The 21,359-nt window shown below is 40.6% G+C and overlaps 1 pseudogene; it reads right to left on the reverse strand.

The window, feature by feature from the left end:
* Positions 1 to 402: 402 nt before the first annotated feature.
* Positions 403 to 17,850, reverse strand: LOC115592991 (zinc finger protein 585A-like; annotated as a pseudogene).
* Positions 17,851 to 21,359: the final 3,509 nt, after the last annotated feature.

The following is a 21,359-nucleotide window of genomic DNA, read 5'->3' on the forward strand; positions in this document are numbered from 1 at the left end:
TAATGTTGTTCGTGCAATTGGTGAACAGCGATGTAATTTTAGCAGAGTGCTTAAACTATTATCATATATTCACATAGTTAAAATAAATATTAATTGTTTTCCTGGAACTCAAACATATATGCTTATATATAGATATATAGCCTATCCATACCTATGAATATGGCAGAGTGTAATAACCTTTTTGTATCTGTTGAAAGAACATTAGTATTCCTATTTAGGGTACAGGGTATAGGTTCTAGATTTAATTATTTTAAATTTTATTTTATTATTGGCTAAAATCTTTGTCCTGTGTTTTTATAATTATCATAATCATAATCAATTCATGAAATGCAAAAGTACAAAATCATTCAATGATCAGTAATTTTCAAGTAAAAAGTATCGGTATCAGCATTACTGGCCCTGTAATTACTTTGTATCAGATCGATACCAACATTTGCAGTATCGCCCACCCCCACTCTGTAGCTGTCTTCGTTGTCCGCTTGTGTCGTAGCGGCAAGCTACTACCGGTCGCTAATTTCAAATGAAAAGCCCCCCGCTAAGAACCCAGTTCTAAACTCCAATGGGGTGCAACGTAAAGCTCTTATTTTGAAGACAAATTCATTGTCCTTCTGACAGAGAATGCAACGTACTTTACGTTCAGTCCATGTCCCGTCCATACCTACTCCTGTGTATACTGATCCTCTGATGATTCTTCCACTATATCATTTAAAGTAAAAGTTTTGCAATTATGCATGAAACACTCGAACTGAACAACCTCCAACATATTTTGTGAATACAAGGCTACTCGCCTGTACGTGTCATCAAATGTCTTGTCAAAGCAGACTGATCAGACCGTCTTTCCCCAGGTCTTGTAAGGTTACGACTTCTCACCTGTGTGAGTTCTCATGTGACGTGTTAAGGTACTGTTTTGCATGAAGGTCTTCCCACATTTTTTGCAAGCAAACTGCTTTTCACCTGTGTGGGTTCTCATGTGAGCTGTTAAGTTGTCACGTCGGCTGAAAGCTTTCCCACATGTCTTGCAAGCAAACGGCCTTTCACCTGTGTGGATTCTTATGTGAGCTGTTAAGGTTTCACGATGGGCGAAAGCGTTCCCACATGTCTTGCAAGTAAACGGCTTTTCACCTGTGTGGGTTCTCATGTGACGTGTTAAGGTACTGTTTTGCATGAAGGTCTTCCCACATGTCTTGCAAGTAAACGGCTTTTCACCTGTGTGGGTTCTCATGTGCTGATTCAATTCACTATGTTGCCTGAAATCTTCCCCACATGTTTGGCAAGAATACGGTTTCTCACCTGTGTGAGTTCTCATGTGAGTTCTCATGTGAGCTCTCATGTGAGCTCTCATGTGAGCTCTTAAGCTTGTACGGTAGCTGAAAGTTCTCCCACAAATGTCACAGGTAAAAGGCTTCTCACCTGTGTGAGTTCTCATGTGATCTGCTAAGTTTCCACGGCTGGTGAAAGCTTTCCCACATGTTTTGCAAGGATGCGGTCTCTCACCTGTGTGTGTATGCATGTGAAGTGTTAAGGTACTGTTTTTCGTGAACTTCTTCCCACAGTTTTTGCAAGTAAATGGCCTCTCACCTGTGTGGATTCTCATGTGATTAGTTAAGTGTCCAAGTTGGCTGAAAGCGTTCCCACATGTTTTGCAAGCAAACGGCCTTTCACCTGTGTGGATTCTCATGTGATCTGTTAATTGTCCAAGTTGGCTGAAAGCTTTCCCACATGTCTCGCAAGGAAATGGCCTTTCACCTGTGTGGGTTCTCATGTGAACTGTTAAGCTTGGATGTTGGCTGAAAGCTTTCCCACATGTCTTGCAAGTAAACGGCTTCTCACCTGTGTGGGTTCTCATGTGACTTCTTAAGCTTGTAGGTTGGCTTAAAGCTTTCCCACATGTTTTGCAAGTAAACAGCTTTTTACCTGTGTGGATTCTCATGTGAGCTGTTAAGCTGTCACGTCGGCTGAAAGCTTTCCCACATGTCTTGCAAGTAAACGGCTTCTCACCTGTGTGGATTCTCATGTGAGCTGTTAAGGTTTCACGATGGCCGAAAGCATTCCCACATGTCATGCAAGTAAACGGCTTTTCACCTGTGTGGGTTCTCATGTGAACTGCTATGTGTGAACTTTGGCTGAAAGCTTTCCCACATGTTTTGCAAGAATAGGGTTTCTCACCTGTGTGGGTTCTTAGGTGTATATTCAATCGGGACTTAAACTTAAAAGTCTTTCGACAAGTGTCACACTTAAAAGGCTTTTCACCTGGGTGAGTGTTATGTTGAATGTCTGATGAGGTAGAGTTTTTATTTTTTCTGTGATGTCTTTTCTTTTTCTTCGGCTCTCCATCTCCAGCTGATCCTGAGTCTCCATGTTTTCCTCCTTTCTGGTCTCGGCTCTCAGCTACATGAGAGTTGTTAGAGAGGAGCTGGTGGTCACTTGTTGGTTCTGCTTCACTGTGGTCACTTTCCTCATAAGTTGGAGTCAACATGACGGTATCTGTCACCACCTTCAGTACAAGCTGCTCTCCCTCCTGACTGGTGCAGAGTTCCTCCTGTTCCCCTTTAATCTCTGGAGGCTCTGGGTCCTCTTGGTCCAGACTGGAGTTTCTCTCCTGGTTACAGAGCTGCTGGTCAGCGTGAACCTCCTCCTCCATACAGACATGTTGCTGTGGGAGCTCTGGAGAGACACAGAACAAAAGACAGAGAATTAATAATATATCTGATTTCCTCCAGTTTCTCTGCTTCCCCCCACCATCAACATCACGTAAATTCGATTGATTCTCCAGTCCGTGTCCTTGACCGAGTTACTGGCTAACATCTGGAGTTGGTTCTCTGCCTGACACATGCTGCCCACTGCTGCCTCAGGATGGGTTGAATGCAGAGTACCAACTTCACCTTGTTGTATATTGTATGATACATGATCAAATAAATACTGAGGAAGTAAAAGCAGTCCTACAACAGGCTGGTAACAAAAGCCATATCCATAAAACAAGTTGGGTCATTTGATAAAAACATAAAAGTTAAATCATATTCAATTCCACAAAACAAAACAAAACATTTTGCAGTGAAGCCAGTTGATTTAATTAATAAAATCAAAAACTCGACACAAAATAAAACGACGTCCCGTGTTGGCAGTAAGAGGAAACACAGGGGTTTCACTTAGGAACCATCAATAAATTACTGTCTGACTCAAACAAAAACACTTATGACTTAACCCACTGACTCCAAACCAATGCTGAATTTTACAGTAGCGCCGAGATCGAAAAGTGGCAGCTCAACGGCATATACCGATCCCTAGAATGGCATACCGATCCCCAGACTGACATACAGATTTTCGGAGTGGTATGCTGCTATTATGCCGCTGTTATTCCACCGACACATGACGGTATGTGCCGCTTGAGATTGTTACGGCACTGAGAGACTGTTGGATGGGTACCGCTCCAAGATGAATATGCAAATGTAATGCCACTGGGCTGGTTTGACGACAAGTGCAGCCATAAATGTATACTTTTTTTGTCTTTATTGACAATGCTAACTTAACACTTTACCGCAAGTAATGTTATGTCGTTGGGATTGTACGCATATAGACAGTAATTACACGTGGGACTCTTACGATATGATAGTAAAGTAATATGTCTAAATGTCTGCCTATAAACTACTTAAAGCTAATGAAAGCGCTAACCTTAGCTAACATGGCTAATATTAGCCCAGCCACCGTAATAATGAGAACCCATCACTATGTATTGTTTTGTTGGCAGGCTCAAAAGTTCTGCTATCGATTAGTCAGACTGGCTATAAGGTGGCTGGGCTAATATTAGCCATGTTAGCTAAGGTTAGCGCTTTCATTAGCTTTAAGTAGTTTATAGGCGGACATTTAGACATATTACTTTACTATCATATCGTAAGAGTCCCACGTGTAATTACTGTCTATATGCCTACAATCCCAACAACATAACATTACTTGCGGTAAAGTGTTAAGTTAGCATTGTCAATAAAGACAAAAAAAAAAAAAGTTTATGTTTACGGCTGCACTTGTCGTCAAACCAGCCCAGTGGCATTACATTTGCATATTCATCAGGGAGCGGTACCCATCCAACAGTCTCTCAGTGCCGTAACAATCTCAAGTGGCACATACCGTCATGTGTCGGTGGAATAACAGCGGCATAATAGCAGCATACCACTCCGAAAATCTGTATATCAGTCTGGGGATTGGTATATACCACTCCGAGAATCTGTATGTCAGTCTGGGGATCGGTATGCCATTCTAGGATCGGTATATGCCGTTAAGCAGCAATCGACATACCTTTAGCCACTTTTCGATCTCAGCGCTACTGCCATCTGCAGTATCGCTCTACCCTGCTATATGGTACGATCTGTTGACCACAAACCAGTATTGCCGCCTAGCGGTCAAACATGTAACAACATCCAATCATAACAGTCACAACGGAACTTCATTCAAAGCAGAGCTCCACCAAAGAGCCTGCGAATCGTTGCGGAAGGTTCTCTGATGTGTCAGTGTTTCCCCTACATGCACTCTGCTGCGGGATATTCAGCGCTGCCTCAAAAAAAAAAAAAAAAAATGAAAAAGACATTATTTTTTCGCTTAATATCATGGGCAAATGGCGAATTTAAGTTGCACACAGTAAAAGCACTACACCATAAGTTGTATTGAAATCGATTATTATTGTCATTACTGCTATTTGTACAATTTCTACAAGTCAGGGTTTAAGTTGAGTGACTGAAATCCTTGTCATCCTATTCAAAGGCTGCAACAGGCGTCCCATCGAACCGGGGTGAAGTTAGTTTCAGGTTGGATATTCGGCGGATATTCACTCGGGTGGGCAATTAACAGTTATCTCTATGCTGTTCAGTGTTTCCTACAGGAAATCTGGTCGTGATTGTGAACACTTCAGTGGCCGGTCAAAACATATTTTGGCCGGTAAAATTTCCCAACCTGCCAATGGTCAAAAATCTAATTTTATACCCTGTACATGACAGTTAAATTTGAATCCTTCCATAATAACCACATCCTGACATGTAAATGTAACAGATGTGTGAATAAAAAACACCAACGTCGTTTTTATAAATACAGTGATTTTTTATGATCCAAGTACTAATAATAACAATCATGGAGACAAAAAATGTACAAAGTCCGCAAATCAAGACCAGAAACTGCAGCAGCAGTGAGCCTGCTTTCTTTTTTTCAGCAGTGAAGAGATATACTCCATGACAGAACATTATAACATATGATAATGTATACAATAACATTTCATGGTAAAAACAAAAAAGTAAAGTTGCAGCAGGCTACTATTATAAATATGCACCATATATAGTTTTCATTATTATTTTTAATAGTAGTAGTACTATTTTTCTGCATATTCTTGACTTTGAATGGGAGCATCTACGCTGCAATTTCCCGTTGGGCATCAATAAAGTATTTCTGATTCTGATTAATATATTATGACGTCAGTTGTCCATATTTAAACTAAAATTTAGTGAAACAAGTTGACAGTATGGGAGACAGACGTCACATTTACATGTCAGGATCTGGTTATTAGACACAGATTAAATATTTAACTGTCATGTATCATCACAGTAACAGCGTTACATACATTAGCAGCTGTAAACACTCATGAAAACATTATAAAATGGTTTGGTGCGGTCCTGTATACAGAACATATGAGGAGTAGTTAACGTTTATAATCATCAGACTTTACAGACGTTGTTTTTGGCTCCTCTTTGTTTCCTGAATATACCCGTACGTGTGTGAATGTGCAGATGAGGCATTAACTTATAGCACTTTGGAGAAGGCGCTTTATGAAGCTCACTCCATTGACTTAGTTCACGGGGCGGAGCTGCCTCCTCCAATATGGCGGCGACGTCGATATACGGTCCAACGCTGAATGAGGCGTATATGACTATGCTGGATGCGGTCCAAGAGCGGAGTCTGTACGGGAAGCAGCCTCACGCTGGAGGCAGCCAGACCCTCTTGTCTCGCCTATACAGCGGCATATAAGCAGTGACATCTACCCCCCAACAGCTGCATCTGCCGCGGCATCTGCCGCGACATGTGCCGCGACATCCCTGCTGGCACTCCTTCTGGATGCCACGGCAGATGTCACGGGTAGCGGCACAAGCACTGGCACCTCTCGGCAAACAGTGGCACCTCCCGGCATGCAGTGGCACAAGCACTGGCACCTCTCGGCAAACAGTGGCACCTCCCGGCATGCAGTGGCACAAGCACTGGCACCTCTCGGCAAACAGTGGCACCTCCCGGCACGCAGCGGTACCTGCCGCGACTGCTAGCGGCACCTAACTGCGGCATCTGGGGGTGCAACCAGAGATGCCGCAGTTGGGTGCCGCTGCCGCAAATTGAGCTTGCTGTCTCTAACAGCGGCATAATAGCATACCACTCCAAGAACCTGTATGTCAGTCTGGGGATCGGTATATGCGTTGAGCAGCAATCGACATACCTTTAGCCAGTTTTCGATCTCGTCGTCACTCGAATTTTATTAATACACTGAGTGATTAGGACAGATCTTGGTATATGGACTTCAGTGCTCTTCATATTTGTTGATTATGTTTTTAACGTGAAATGTATTTTTTTTCCAATAGCTTCCATCTCGTCTGATCCACTGACCCAAAATCAATGCCGAAATGTCTCCCTAACAGGTTTAATGAGACATAACTCTTTCTGTTGAATTTTAGTGCTCCTCGCATCTTTCGGAACGTTTTGTGTGTAAAATCATCATTTTCTGAGCGGAGTTTCGCCGCGGTCTTCTATAGAACGGAGTCCAGCCGTGCAGCGGACACTCAGAACCTCCGGAGTCCCGGAGTGGAATGAACCAAAACGAGGGAAACACTCGTATGTTCGCTCCATGTAGTGAAACGTGGCTGCGATGCATATGTCCCCCTCTGTGGCCACTCCAGGGCTCTGAACATTAGTGTTTTTAAAATAACAAACTTTTACTCACCTATCCTGCGTAACTTTACTTGGGGTTTCCGGCAGATAGCCAGCATGACGCGCTGCCGATCGAGCTCTTCCTCGTACTGGACGATAGTTGTTTTAAAAACTCTGAATATTTCTTCAGCAGCAGCAGTTAGTCGCTCGTTGACGAACTCTCTCAAACTCTCAGCTGAACTCATTGTTCTTTAATTACTCATTCAATAATGAGCTGCGCTGTGACTCAGTACCGTCTTCACTTCCTTCATTACACACAGCCAGCTAATGCCACTAGCTGCTACTGTTTACTTCCGCTGGGCGCCACGCTCTAAAGCTCCGACAGGGGAAGTGCGAAGGCTTTTAGTTCCGCTTCAGACTGAAGACATTTAATTCACAACTTGTTTAAAACATATCTGACCTCAATTTTAAAGTTGAAGAAAATGATTAGGCCAACAAACGTTCTCCAGTTGCTGAGCGGACTCAAAAAAGACTTTAAATTATTTTTTCCATTTCTTACGTTATTCAAATTATTCTAATTAACTATATTTAAACTCTTTTCACACACTGTATACACTATGTTTGTGTACTCCTTGTATTAAGGAGTAGATCTACTCTGCTTAATTCCACAAAGAAATGTAGTACTCTTTTCTAAACTGCTACTTGGAACTAACAGCTAACTTTTTTAGTTACATACATGGAAGCTACTGTAAAAACTACAAGTATTTAACATCTTACTGTTTATATAAAAGCAGGAAACGAGGAGCGATAATAGGTGGGACACATGAGACCGATTCACTTGACTTTTTAATCATCGTGTTAACAAATATGGACAAATCAGCATGAAGACAGATACAGAAATATATTCTGACATCTTCTCAAGAGGAAATTGTACACATTCAGCATCAGCTCATCATTTCTCCTGTGTATACTGATCCTCTGATGATTCTTCAAGTATGTCATTTAAAGTTAAAGTTTTGCAATTATGCATTGAACACTAGAACTGAAAATATTATATTAACTATTCAAATAACTGAACATATACTCCAACATATTTTGCAAATACAAGGCTACTCACCTGTCCTCAAATGTCTCATCAAAGCATACTGATCAGACCATCTTTCTCCAGGTCTTGCAGGGTTACGGTGACTCACCTGTGTGAATTCTCATGTGAACTGTTAAGCTTGCATGTTGGCTGAAAGCTTTCCCACATGTTTTACAAGAATACGGTTTCTCACCTGTGTGGACTCTCATGTGAACTCGTAAGCTTGAACGTTGGCTGAAGGCTTTCCTACATTTTTTGCAAGTAAAAGGCTTCTCATCTGTGTGGATTCTCATGTGCTTGTCCAAGTCACCTTGAGACTTCAAAGCTTTCCCACATGTTTTGCAAGTAAACGGCTTCTCACCTGTGTGAGTTCTCATGTGAACTGTTAAGGTTGTACCGCGGCTAAAAGCTTTCCCACAAATTTTACAGGTAAAATGCTTCTCACCTGTGTGAGTTCTCATGTGAACTGTTAAGGTTGTACGGCGGCTAAAAGCTTTTCCGCAAATTTCACAGGTAAAAGGCTTCTCACCTGTGTGGGTTATCATGTGAGCTTTTAAGTTACTGTTTTTATTAAAATTATTCCCACATATTTTGCAAGTAAACAGCTTCTCACCTGTGTGGGTTCTCATGTGGAATTTCAAACTAGATGAATTACATAATGTTTTCCCACATGTTTTGCAAGAATACGGTTTCTCACCTGTGTGGACGCTCATGTGAGCTGTTAAGCTTGAACGATGGCTGAAAGCATTCTCACATATTTCACAGGTAAAAGGCTTCTCACCTGTGTGGGTTCTCATGTGAACTTTTAAGATATTGTTGAGCGTGAAAGCTTTTCCACATGTTTTGCAAGTAAACGGTTTCTCACCTGTGTGGGTTCTTAGGTGTGTATTCAATTTGGACTTAGTCTTAAAAACCTTTCCACATGTGTCACAGTTGAAAAACTTTTCACCTGGGTGAGTGTCATGTTGAATGTCTGATGAAGTAGAGTTTTTATTTTTTCTGTGATGTCTTTTCTTTTTCTTTGGCTCTCCATCTCCAGCTGATCCTGAGTCTCCATGTTTTCCTCCTTTCTGGTCTCGGCTCTCAGCTACATGAGAGTTGTTAGAGAGGAGCTGGTGGTCACTTGTTGGTTCTGCTTCTCTGCGGTCACTTTCCTCATAAGCTGGAGTCAACATGACGGTATCTGTCTCCACCTTCAGTACAAGCTGCTCTCCCTCCTGACTGGTGCAGAGTTCCTCCTGTTCCTCTTTAATCTCTGGAGGCTCTGGGTCCTCTTGATCCAGACTGGAGTTCCTCTCCTGGTTACAGAGCTGCTGGTTAGTGAGAACCTTCTCCTCCTTATAGACATGTCGCTGTGGAAGCTCTAGAGGGACAGAGAACAAAAGACAGAGAAATCATGCTAATATAATAGTAACAATAATAATATAAACCACACACGCGATCGGCACACACTGCAAGAAGGAGTTTTCATTTCACCAAAGCAGCTTAAGCTCTAAGTATCATCTCAATACAAAGAATGTATTTGTTGGGGATTCAACCTCAGGTGTAACGCCTGGCTGGCAGCAGATCACCCTCACTGAATGCAGGGCATTGAGTAAGTTCACCTCTGTAGACAGATTAATATTGCCGAGGACACGAACTGTAGAGGAGGTCTGAAAGTTACACTCTTTGACGTGTTCTGCAAGCCACTGTCAAGAGCACAGTACTGACTAAAATCCACAAACTCTATGGGTACGATCAGCTTTATATTCAGAAATATTATATTATATTCATGTTAACCAGTTAGTTTTCCTCAGCAACTGGCTAAAAGAAGAATAGGCAAAAGGGCCACATTTAAATATGTGAAAGTGGAATTGTTTGTTCAAAAAAAGAAAAAAGTTATTCTGGGTAACCACATGGACCTGATGGTTGCCTGAGTTTTGACCTTTTCAGCAACATCCCATTTTTGACAAATATTTAAATCATTTTATGCCACACAAGCACCGTTTTGTTGGTGAATGCACCGATGGTTGGTTAAAATGCCAGATTTAAAAGAGTTTTGATACATTCTTTTATACTTATTTAAAGTTGATTTTGCAGTGTTTTGTTAAGGTTTTGGACTATTTTAATATATAATAAATCAATTTGAATTAAATCTTCATGAAATTATTTCAATTCATGAGTGTTTTTCCAACATTTTGAAGACGTTTTACAAATACCGCTGTATACCGATAACCGTGATAATTTTGGTCACTATTACTGCGGTGTGAAATATTCATAACGTTACATCCCAATATATCTGCCTCCTGACATTCATCTTTCCGTTCCAACAACAAGAACAGAGGAAATTTGAAATTTCAGTCATATTTAGGAATGTTGATTAATTGTAATTAGGGATGTCCTGATCCGATCTGTAGGATCGGGATCAGAGCCGATCTAGGCATTCTTCCACTGATCGGAAATGGCAATTTTGAATGTGGACCCAAGCCTAATTTATCATTATTTTCTTAATGTCAGGGCACAATTTGTTGCAAAACGCAGACGGGCGCACAATGTTTCTCTGGCCAACCTGTGGATAAAATGTCTGCAGTGTGGAAATAACTTAATTTAGTAGAATAAATACTGACAAAGTAAAGGCAGTCCTACAATGAGCTGGTAACAAAAGACAGCCATAAAAACAAGTTGGGTCATTTGATGAAAACATAGCTATATAATATTCAGTTCCATAAAACAAAACCAATAACACTTGAAGCCAGTGAAGCCAGTTGATTTAATAGATACAATTAAACACTCTGAGACAAAATAAAACGACATCCCGTGTTGGCAGTAAGAGGAAACACAGGGGTTTCATTTAGGAACCATCAACAAATTACTGACTGACTCAAACAAAAACAATTATGATTTAACTAACTGACTCCAAACCGATGCCGAATTGTATTAATACACAGAGTGATTAGGACACATCTCGATATATGGACTTCAGTGCTCCTCATATTTGTTGATTATGTTTTTAACGTAAAATGTATTTTTTTCCCCAATGGCTTCCATCTCATCTGATCCACTGACCCAAAATCAATGCCGAAATGTCTTCCTGACAGACTGAATGAGACACACCTCTTTCTGTTGAGTTTTAGTGCTCCTCACATCTTTTAGAACGTTCTGTGTAAAATCATCATTTTCTGAGCGGAGTTTCGCCGCGGTCTTCTATAGAACGGAGCCCAGCCGTGCAGCTGACACTCAGAACCTCCGGAGTCCCGGAGTGGAATGAACCAAAACGAGGGAAACACTCGTATGTTCGCTCCATGCAGTGAAACGTGGCTGCGATGCATATGTCCCCCTCTGTGGCCACTCCAGGGCCCTGAACATTAGTGTTATTAAAATAAGAAACTTTTACTCACCTATGCGTAACCTTACTTGGGGTTTCCAGCAGATATCCAGCATGGCGCGCTGCCGATCGATCTCTTCCTCGTACTGGACGATAGTTGTTTTAAAAACTCTGAATATTTCTTCAGCAGCAGCAGTTAGTCGCTCGTTGACAAACTCTCTCAAACTCTCAACTGAACTCATTGTTCTTTAATTACTCATTCAATAATGAGCTGCGCTGTGACTCAGTACCGTCTTCACTTCATTCATTACACACAGCCAGCTAATGCTACTAGCTGCTACTGTTTACTCTTCTTCTTCTTCTTTGCGGTTTTACGGCAGCCGGCATCAAAAAGTTGCATTGCTGCCACCTATGGGACTTGCAACTTAGTGCTCTACACCCTACTATACAGCCCAGTGTCTCTCAAGAATCTGAAAAAACAAACATTTTTTCCCCCTCCAGCTTGACCCCACTTCCAAAATACTTTTCAGAGATACTCCTTTTAATCCAATTTCTCTCAATTCTCTGAGAAGCTCTTGTCTTTGGCTGTCATATTTTCTGCAAGACATAAAAACATGTTGCACTGTCTCAGGTTCCTGACAGAAACACAAACCACTCTGCTGTTTTCCTAAAATAAACAAAGAGCTGTTCAGAAACGTGTGACCAGTTCTCATACTAAAAATAATAATCTCTTCCTTACATCTAATCCCCCTTCTTTTACAAACGTTAACCATTGCCATAACTGTTGCCATTTTAAAATTGTTTCTTGCCACACTATACTTTACCCTCCCTCTTTGATAGATTTATGTTGACTGCTGTTTATTTCTTCTTCTTCTTTTTCTTCTTGTGTGGATCTGGACTTTATACATTCTATTAGTAAAATAACTAAGTAAAAAAAATAATTTCAAAAAGAAACCAAAAAAATAAAAATAAACAAAATGATATTCTCTCTTAGATTTGTTCTCCTCAGAAATGGATGACACTTCTCCCCAGAACTTCTCTGTAAAAGATCCCGTATTCACCTTAATTTCTTTGAGATCTAATATCAGTTATTTCTCTCAGCATCATATTTCTGACAATAAATCAGAACATGCTCTAAAGTTTCTTCTTGCTGACAAAACTGACATCTTCCTCAATTGTGTTTTCATATTTTAAACAATGTACTGATTAATCTTGTATGACCAAAACTGGATATTATTGTTTCCTCTCTCTGGGTTCTCCCTGTGCTTCTCATCATGCCTACTTTTCTTTGAATTCTGTATAATCACCTTCCTGTTCTCTCTTCTTCCCACTGCTTTTGCCACCTTTCTTTCAATTTATACTTGATTGTAGTTTTTATTTCCGTCTTACTAAAAAGGAACTTCAATGTCAGTATGATTCCTTTTTGTAGCTTCTTTTGCACATTTGTCAGCTACTTCATTTCCTTTGATTCCTATATGTGCTGGTATCCATACAAATATTATATTTAGTCCCATCATTTGAATTCTATGTAATGTTTGCTGCATCTCTATTAAAACATCTGGTCTTTTTATTCTTCAAGCTGATTAATGAAGAACTGGAGTCAGAGCGTATTACTGTTCTCAGATGTCTCACCACTACTGTTTACCCCACTGGGTGCTGGGATCTTTTTTCCATTTCTTACATGTTATTCATATTCATTTAATTAACCATATTTAACACCATTGTCATACTCTTCTCACACAGTGTGTTTAGACTATATTTGTGTACTCCTTGTATTGAGGTGTAGATCTGCTCTGCTTAATTCCACAAAGAAGATCCGAGTCCCAAGCGAGTAGCAAGTCATTTGGTCAAAGTCTCAAGCAAGTCTCAAGTTTTTCTGTTGTGGGCAAGTCAAGTCAAGTCACAAGGTTATGTCAAGTAGAGTCACAAGGTTGTCAAGTTGAGTCACAGGTTATATCTCAGGTTTATATCTTGAAGAGAGAAACCTTATCTTCATAAAGTAAATGTCAAAAAATACCATGCAGATTAGTCTGCAAGCAGACATAACTGCATGCATGCACAGCACACACCATTAATGTACTGCCTATTACAGGCCTATTGCTTTTTTTTTTTTTTTCTAAATGTACAAGATAATCTTGAAGTGCATGCTTTGTTTTGTGGTATTTTGATGTCATTTATCATCAGGCCAAAATTTGCTAGAGGAAAAACTTATCGGAGGCTAAATGAGAAGGAATAAAGTTTTTGCGTGGGAGTTATTTAGTTAAGTTATTAACCCTGCTGACGAGTCTCGACTGGATGTATGTTATGAAAAGTGATAAAGTGTTGGAAGACGGGGACTTGCTACCATGGATGGATATTATTTATGCAGTCACATCGGCTACAGTAGCCCATATCAATGTTCGCGGCGGTGGTGAGTGTAATTGTTTGTCTTATAGCAACAATGTTCAAAACATGATCGACCGACATATCACCAACACACACACATGCACGCACACACACTTCGAATAGTGTTAGCTTGGTTTCACTTACTTGGCTTCATTCGCTGACTTTAAGTGGCGGAAAAAGTTTGACGTCGTTCCTTCTTTGTCATTGATTTTAGCGTTGCATATCTTGCATTGAGCGTTCCTCCTTTTTCCATCAGAGTGGAAGTTTTTAAATGCAAACTGCACTACTTTTGGAACTGCAGCAGAACTGGCTACATCAGGATCGGGGGCAGTCGCCATTATTAGCTAGCTAGCTAGAAACAACTGCACTGTGTTGTGTGTGCCCACTGATCAGAGTGTTTGGCTGCTTGCTACTTGTGCTCTCACTTCACATGCCTGTCTCCAATCAATCAATCAATAAAAGTGTGAACCTACAGCGTGGCATTCATGACTGCTCTGGTGAGTGGCGTAACGTTGACGCTCACGACCGCCCTGCCGGTCATATTGGAATGATATCCCATGGAGAAAAAACATAGCCTACATGAAAAAACGAGTCAGCTTGTCTCAAGTCGAGTTGAGTCTGAAGTCATTGTCTTCCAAGTCAAGTCGAGTCTCAAGTTTTTACCCTTAAGTCCGAGTCGAGTTGCAAGTCGTCAAATTTGCGACTTGAGTCCGACTCGAGTCGAGTCTCTATGACTCGAGTCCAATTGTCTGCTAACAGCTAACTTTATGGTTACATACATGGGAGCTACTGTAAAAACTACAAGTATTTAACAGATAACTGTTTATATAAAAGCAGGAAACGAGGAGCGATAATAAGTGGGACACATGAGACCGATTCACTCGACTTTTTAATTATCATGTTAACAAACATGGGAAAATCAGCATGATAGACACATAAACATATTTTGACATCTTCTCAAGAGGAAATTGTTGTAGGAGATACACTACTTGATAATAAAGGTAACACACTCATAAATGGGGCACCACCTCTGTTGTTTAGCTATTGGAATAATACAGAGGGAATTATTCCACAAGAACTGTACAAGTTTGGCTGAAATAGTTCAAATAAATTCCAAATCAATTAATTAAATTTCCAAATCTATATTTAATCTCATATTCTGAAGCAGTGATTTCTTTGCAATGATCCATCATTTCTCCAAATCATTTCTCCAAATCAAAGTTAGACAATGACAAACGATTATATATGTTTATTAGATTTTAGATGAAGAACAACAGATAACAGAAAATGTAAAGACTGTAATAAGCAAAGTAATAAAGTTTTGTGAAATAAAAGGTTGGGTTTTTATATAGTAAATATCACGGAAGTAATTTTTAAAACTAACGAGATCCTAATCTCAATTTTCTCAAGTTCGTAAGATAGAAGTCAGAACTTAGAAGTCAGAACTTTAGACACCTACACCTTCTCACGTGTGGATCCAGCTGTATGAAGACGTTCAGCCTGCGTTTGTCTGGGATCAGGAGGTACTGAGGCTTGGTAACCTTGAGTGATTGGAGTTCGACTGTGGGCTTGCTGTGTCGGTCCGGTGAATGAAGTCTGGGACTCTGCTGAAGAACTTTGGTCAAAAGGCCTATAGGGATGTCCACTAGGACTTTGACTCCGAACTTCGTTATTCGAATATAATTAGAATATTTACAAAAATAAAGATATTAAAACAAATATTAGGCAGCCCTTAATATTTGAACCTATTATGGGCATTATTTTTTGTAAATGTGTTTGCTTGTAAATGTTGTTTTCAATTCAGATTCCGAGTCTTTTTCACACCTGGTGAAGTTGTGAATCTCGAGCTCATTAGCAAGGCTATTATTGGTCATCTGGACTCTTGTAGGTGACATTAGCGTCCTGGTTAGCACCTATTTTGTATACCAGAACAATGGCTAGCCAACGCCTACAACAACAAGGAGTTTGAAATCTGCACTCCAGACCATCTGAAAAGCACATGTGGCGCTACTTTGGGTTCCCAAAGGAACAGGGAAAAATCACGACTAAGGACAAAGTGATATGTAAAATATGTAGGACCAAACTCACATACCACGTGACAACCAGCAACTTGAGAGCCCACCTGTCAACACTACATCCCAGCAAGCTGGAAGAGGAGGAGGGGTCTGACCTTTAATTAAAAAATGTGTGTTTTTCTTCTGAAAACATTATTGCCTACCTATTGACATTGACTGATACACTGCCCTCTGGTGGACAGAACATATACAATTTAAGTTTGATACCAATTTAGGTCTTACTGAAGGCATTTAATGGTCAAAATATTATTCATAAATATTTGAATATATTCGGATATTAATATTAATAGACAAACACATTTCGAATATGATCTTTGGCCAAAAGTCAAAGCCCTAATGTCCACTTGGGTGTGCTGGGGCAGAGTCGGTCTCGTTTGGGAGCACACAAAGTCTCTTTTGTAGTTGAAGACCACTTGTCTTCTGAAGCACACAATTACTGTGACATTCTTCATCAAATGAGGGTAGTCTTGAAAAATACTTTTTCTTTGTTGTTTTGAGTGGTGGTTCTTATGTTCTGATTCTTAACCTAATTCAGCTTCTTCTGGATCAGGCGGGGATACTTAAAAGATATATTGAAAATCCAAAATCAAAAAGAAAAGAACTTTGTTCTGTTAAAAACTTGGATATACGTACAGCACTTAAAGTAGTGATTCAATTTGTTTGTCTTAGAGCTTGTTGCAGAAATAAAAATAAAAAGTATACTTTAAAATAAAATATGAATGAAAGAAAAGAAGTGAAGAGATAGAGGAGTGGGAGAGTGAGAGGTCAGCAGAGAGAAGAGAAGCGAAGAGCAGAGAAGTGAGGAGTGTTATTAACAATAACAAATAGAAACAGTTACAAGGATATATCCTATATCTCCTTAAAAAAGTTGAATTAAGAAGATGCGATTCTAGTTTAATAGTTATTCAGATCTTATTGGAAAATATGACAGCACAACACTGGTTGTAAATAACTGTTTAACACGTGAGGAGGAAGAACACACAGATTAGGTTCCCAAACTAGAACTGGACCAACTCCAAAATATTTTGCTAATACAAGGCTACTCGCCTGTACGTGTCATCAAATGTCTCGTCAAAGCAGACTGATCAGACCATCTTTCCCCAGGTCTTGCAAGGTTACGACTTCTCACCTGTGTGAGTTCTGAAATCTGAAATCTGAAGTCTATCCCACATGTTTTGCAAGAATAAGGTTTCTCACCTGTGTGGATTCTCATGTGAACTGTTAAGGTACTGTTTTGCGTGAATGTCTTCCCTCAGCTTTTGCAAGTAAACGGCTTGTCACCTGTGTGGGTTCTCATGTGCTGATTCAATTCACTATGACACCTGAAATCTTTTCCACATGTTTGGCAAAAATACGGTTTCTCACCTGTGTGGGTTCTCATGTGAAATGCTAAGCTTGTACGATGGTTGAAAGATTTCCCACAAATTTCACAGGTAAAAGGTTTCTCACCTGTGTGAGTTCTCATGTGTTGTGTTAAGGAAGGAAGAAATCTGAAATCTTTCCCACATGTTTTGCAAGAATACGGTTTCACACCTGTGTGGGTTTGCATGTGAAGTGTGAAGTTTGCATGTTGACTGAAAGCTTTCCCACATGTCTTGCAAGAATACGGTTTCTCATCTGTGTGGGTTCTCATGTGAAGTGTGAAGTTTCCACGTTGGCTGAAAGCTTTCCCACAGTTTTTACAAGTAAACGGCTTCTCACCTGTGTGGTTTCTCATGTGAAGTGTTAAGCTTGCATGTTGGCTGAAAGCTTTCCCACATGTTTTGCAAGTAAACGGCTTCTCACCTGTGTGGGTTCTGATATGCGTTTTCAAATTACATAAATTACTTAGCGTTTTCCCACATGTTTGGCAAGAATACGGTTTCTCACCTGTGTGGGTTCTCATGTGAACTGCTATGTTTGAACTTTGGCTGAAAGCTTTCCCACAAACATCACAGGTAAAAGGTTTCTCACCTGTGTGGGTTCTTATGTGGACAATCAATTTGGACTTAAACCTAAAAGTCTTTCCACATGTGTCACAGTTGAAAGATTTATCACCTGGGTGAGTGTTATGTTGAATGTCTGATGGAGTAGAGTTTTTATTTTTTCCGTGATGTCTTTCCTTTTTTTTCGGCTCTCCATCTCTAGCTGATCCTGAGTCTCCATGTTTTCCTCCTTTCTGGTCTCGGCTCTCAGCTACATGAGAGTTGTTAGAGAGGAGCTGGTGGTCACTTGTTGGTTCTGCTTCACTGTGGTCACTTTCCTCATAAGTTGGAGTCAACATGACGGTATCCGTCTCCACCTTCAGTACAAGCAGCTCTCCCTCCTGACTGGTGCAGAGTTCCTCCTGTTCCTCTTTAATCTCTGGAGGCTCTGGGTCCTCTTGGTCCAGACTGGAGTTCCTCTCCTGATTATAGAGCTGCTGGTCAGCCAGAACCTCCTCCTCCTTACAGACATGTTGCTGTGGGAGCTCTGGAGGGACAGAGAACAAAAGACAGAGGATTAATAATAATAATAATAATAATAATAATAATAATAATAATGATATAAACCCACACACGTGATCGGCACACACTGCAAGCTGTCAGTATCATCTCAACACAAAGCATGTATTTGTCGGGCCTTCAACCTCAGGTGTTACGCCTGGCTGGCGGCAGATCACCCTCACTGAACGCAGGGCATTAAGTAAGTTTATGTCCGTAGACAGATAAATACTGTCGAGGACACGGATTGTAGAGACGCTGTGAAAGTTGCACCTCTCGACGTGTTCTGCAAGCCACCGTCATGAGCACAGTACTGACTAAAGTCCACAAACTCTATAGGTAAGATCAGCTTTACATTCAGAAAATGTTAAGCAGTTAGTTTGCCTCAGCAACTGGCTAAAAGAAGAATAGATAAAAGGGCCACATTTAAACATGTGAAAGTGGAATTGTTTGTTCAAAATAAGAAAAAAGTTATTCTGGGTAACCACATGGACCTGATGGCTGCCTGAATTTTGAGCTCTCCGACAACATCCCATTTTTTGTCAAATATTGAAATCATTTTAAGCCAAAAAAGCACCTTTTTTTGGGTGAATACACCGACGGTCGGTGAACTCGTCAGAGCTTAGCTTTGTGAGGAGCTGAAAGAGAGAGACTAGATGCTGTGCAGACAGAGCTAACTTCACTGACCACAAGGATTGTTAAGGCTGAAGACAACCTTACTACTCGGAAAAGGACACTAAGAAAGTCTCTGTCGGGATCTCCAACACACAAGAAAAGCTGCAGTTACCAACAGAAATTTGTGGACTTGGAGGACAGTAGTAGGAGATGCAACATTCGGGTCTACGGTATGCCAGAAAGCGCAGAGCAGAATGCCCCAGTGCAGTTCCTGGAAAGGATGATTCCGGTGTGGTTCTCCACACTAAAGCACCTGAAACCCAAAATACTCTGTTGAAGAACTCTCGGTCCAAAGGCACAGCGGGGTTTCCACATTGGGAGCGCTGGGGACAGAGTCAGTCTCGGTTGGGAGCACACAAAGTCTCTTTTTAGTTGGAGACCACTTGTCTTCTGAAGCAGACATTAACTGCAATGTTCTTCATCAAATGAGGATAGTCTTGAAAATGACATTTTCTTTGTTGTGGTGGTTCTTAAGTTCTGATTCTTTAACTAATTCAACTTCTTCTGGATCAGGTGGTGATACTTTAACAATATATTAAAAATCCAAAATCAAGTGATGCACTTAACATAGTTATTCAAATCTCTTTTCTTAGAGCTTGTTACAAAAAATAAAAGTAAAGATTGCTTTTTAAAAAAAATAAGAAAAGAAAAGAAGGGATAGAGGAGTGGGAGAGTGAGGAGAAGAAGTGAGAAGTGCAAAGAGGAGAAGAGTGAAGAAGGAGACGCAGAGAAGAGGAGCAGAGCACGTCTCTTGTTTTATAGCCAGACAGACCAAAAAGGGGGGGGGGGGGGGGGGGGGGCTGACAGTGTCACTCCTTCTGTGATCTGAGTTTAGACTCACAAAAGTTTAATTTAACTAAACTATTGTTTTAATAGTTCGAATTCATGTTTAACTTTCCCAGAACTTCAGCATGGCTTAATAGTCGAATTTTTGTCTTTGTGAAAAGATGCGACATGAGTAAAATCATTTATCACTCAAAAAGAATTTAAACATGATTAAGGCATAAAACACTTGAATATACAGTAGAACCAAGGACTTATACATATTCCTTCTAGTTCTATCTTAACAAAACATGTCAGAGACATTTTACTGGTAAATATAACAAGTATTGAACATAAAATATAACAAGTATTGGACATAAAATATAACAAGTATTGAACATAAAGAAAAAAAGAAAGATCTGAAAGTCTGTCCTCATCACCAAGGGGGGGCTGGTTACTCCCAGATCTCAAACTCATTAGGCAAGAAAACTAACTTGGCTTAACAATAACATAGAGAAACCTGTACAAGCATCAGTTTTAAGGATTTTCTTTACTATTCCTTAATTTTTTGAAATTAATAAGGTGAGATCCTAGTTTATTGATTATTCAAAACTTATTGGAACTCGGGTGAGCAATGAGACTGCAATGGGATTGTCACAGACAGGACCAACACTGGTCGTAAATATCAGTTTGACAAGTGAGGTGGAAGAACACACAGATAAGGTTTCCCACCTGGCCTTCCCCACTGGAGACTGTTTCAGAGGGAGAGAGATGTAGATCAGTAAGGCACATTAAATCACAACATCTGTGTTAGAAAACAGTTCTCATTTCTTCGGATGTGGAGAGAGAGAACTCTATCGTGCTTGACCTCGTCTGACCTGAGGAAAAGGAGTTCATCTTCTTTAGAGGGGAGGAAAAAAAACAGATGTGAATATTTGTTGTAAATTAGTAAAAGAAAGTCTCTGGTGATGTGGTTATTGAGAGTGAGGAGTTGTCGTCATGGTACAAAGCCCCTCCCTCGATCTCGCGGGATCTTCCCCCTCTCCGCCATGATGGCAGGATGCCGCCGGCAAAACACGATTGTTTACGTGTGTTCTTAACTCTGTAGTAGAGGAGGTTTTTACAATTCCGCACTGTTTTACCATGCCTGGTAGTCACTGCTGCGTTAAAAACTGCTTCAGTATTGCCTCTGCATTTACACTCGGGTACGTTCTCTAAAAATGTCTTTTTGTCAGTACAACGCTGTTTTCACCACCTGGAGGCTTGTAGATGGCCAAGTCCTGCACCCAGCCACAGCAGAAAGTCTCGTAACTTTCCAAAGACTTGTGGCTTTTAAACTCCTGCATTGTGTAGTAACTTACACCAAAAACAAGGTAACTGACGATGTCCATGTATGTGCATGGAGGTAAATGATCCAGGTCTCTGTGCCATTCCTCTGCAGGGAGCTCGTATGGGTCGATATTTTGGATGTCCGAGAGCTTCTCCAAATACCGCTGTTATGCGCTTGGTGTGAGCTTGTTCCTGTAAGGTCCCTTTTCTTTCGCCTTATCTTTTTGCATTGCTTTACTTTCTTCCTTTTCTTTCTCGTATTCGTAGATCCGTCTCTGTCCCGCCGAAATAATAAATGCGCAGAAATTAAAGAGCTCTGGACTGTTTAGTCGCGCCTCTGTGAAGTTCTGCAGGCGTTGCCCCTGACAACCGATAGCGTCTCCTACCATCATGGC

Source organism: Sparus aurata, chromosome 12 (assembly GCF_900880675.1).
Source record: "Sparus aurata chromosome 12, fSpaAur1.1, whole genome shotgun sequence".
Taxonomy (NCBI): Eukaryota; Metazoa; Chordata; class Actinopteri; order Spariformes; family Sparidae; genus Sparus; species Sparus aurata.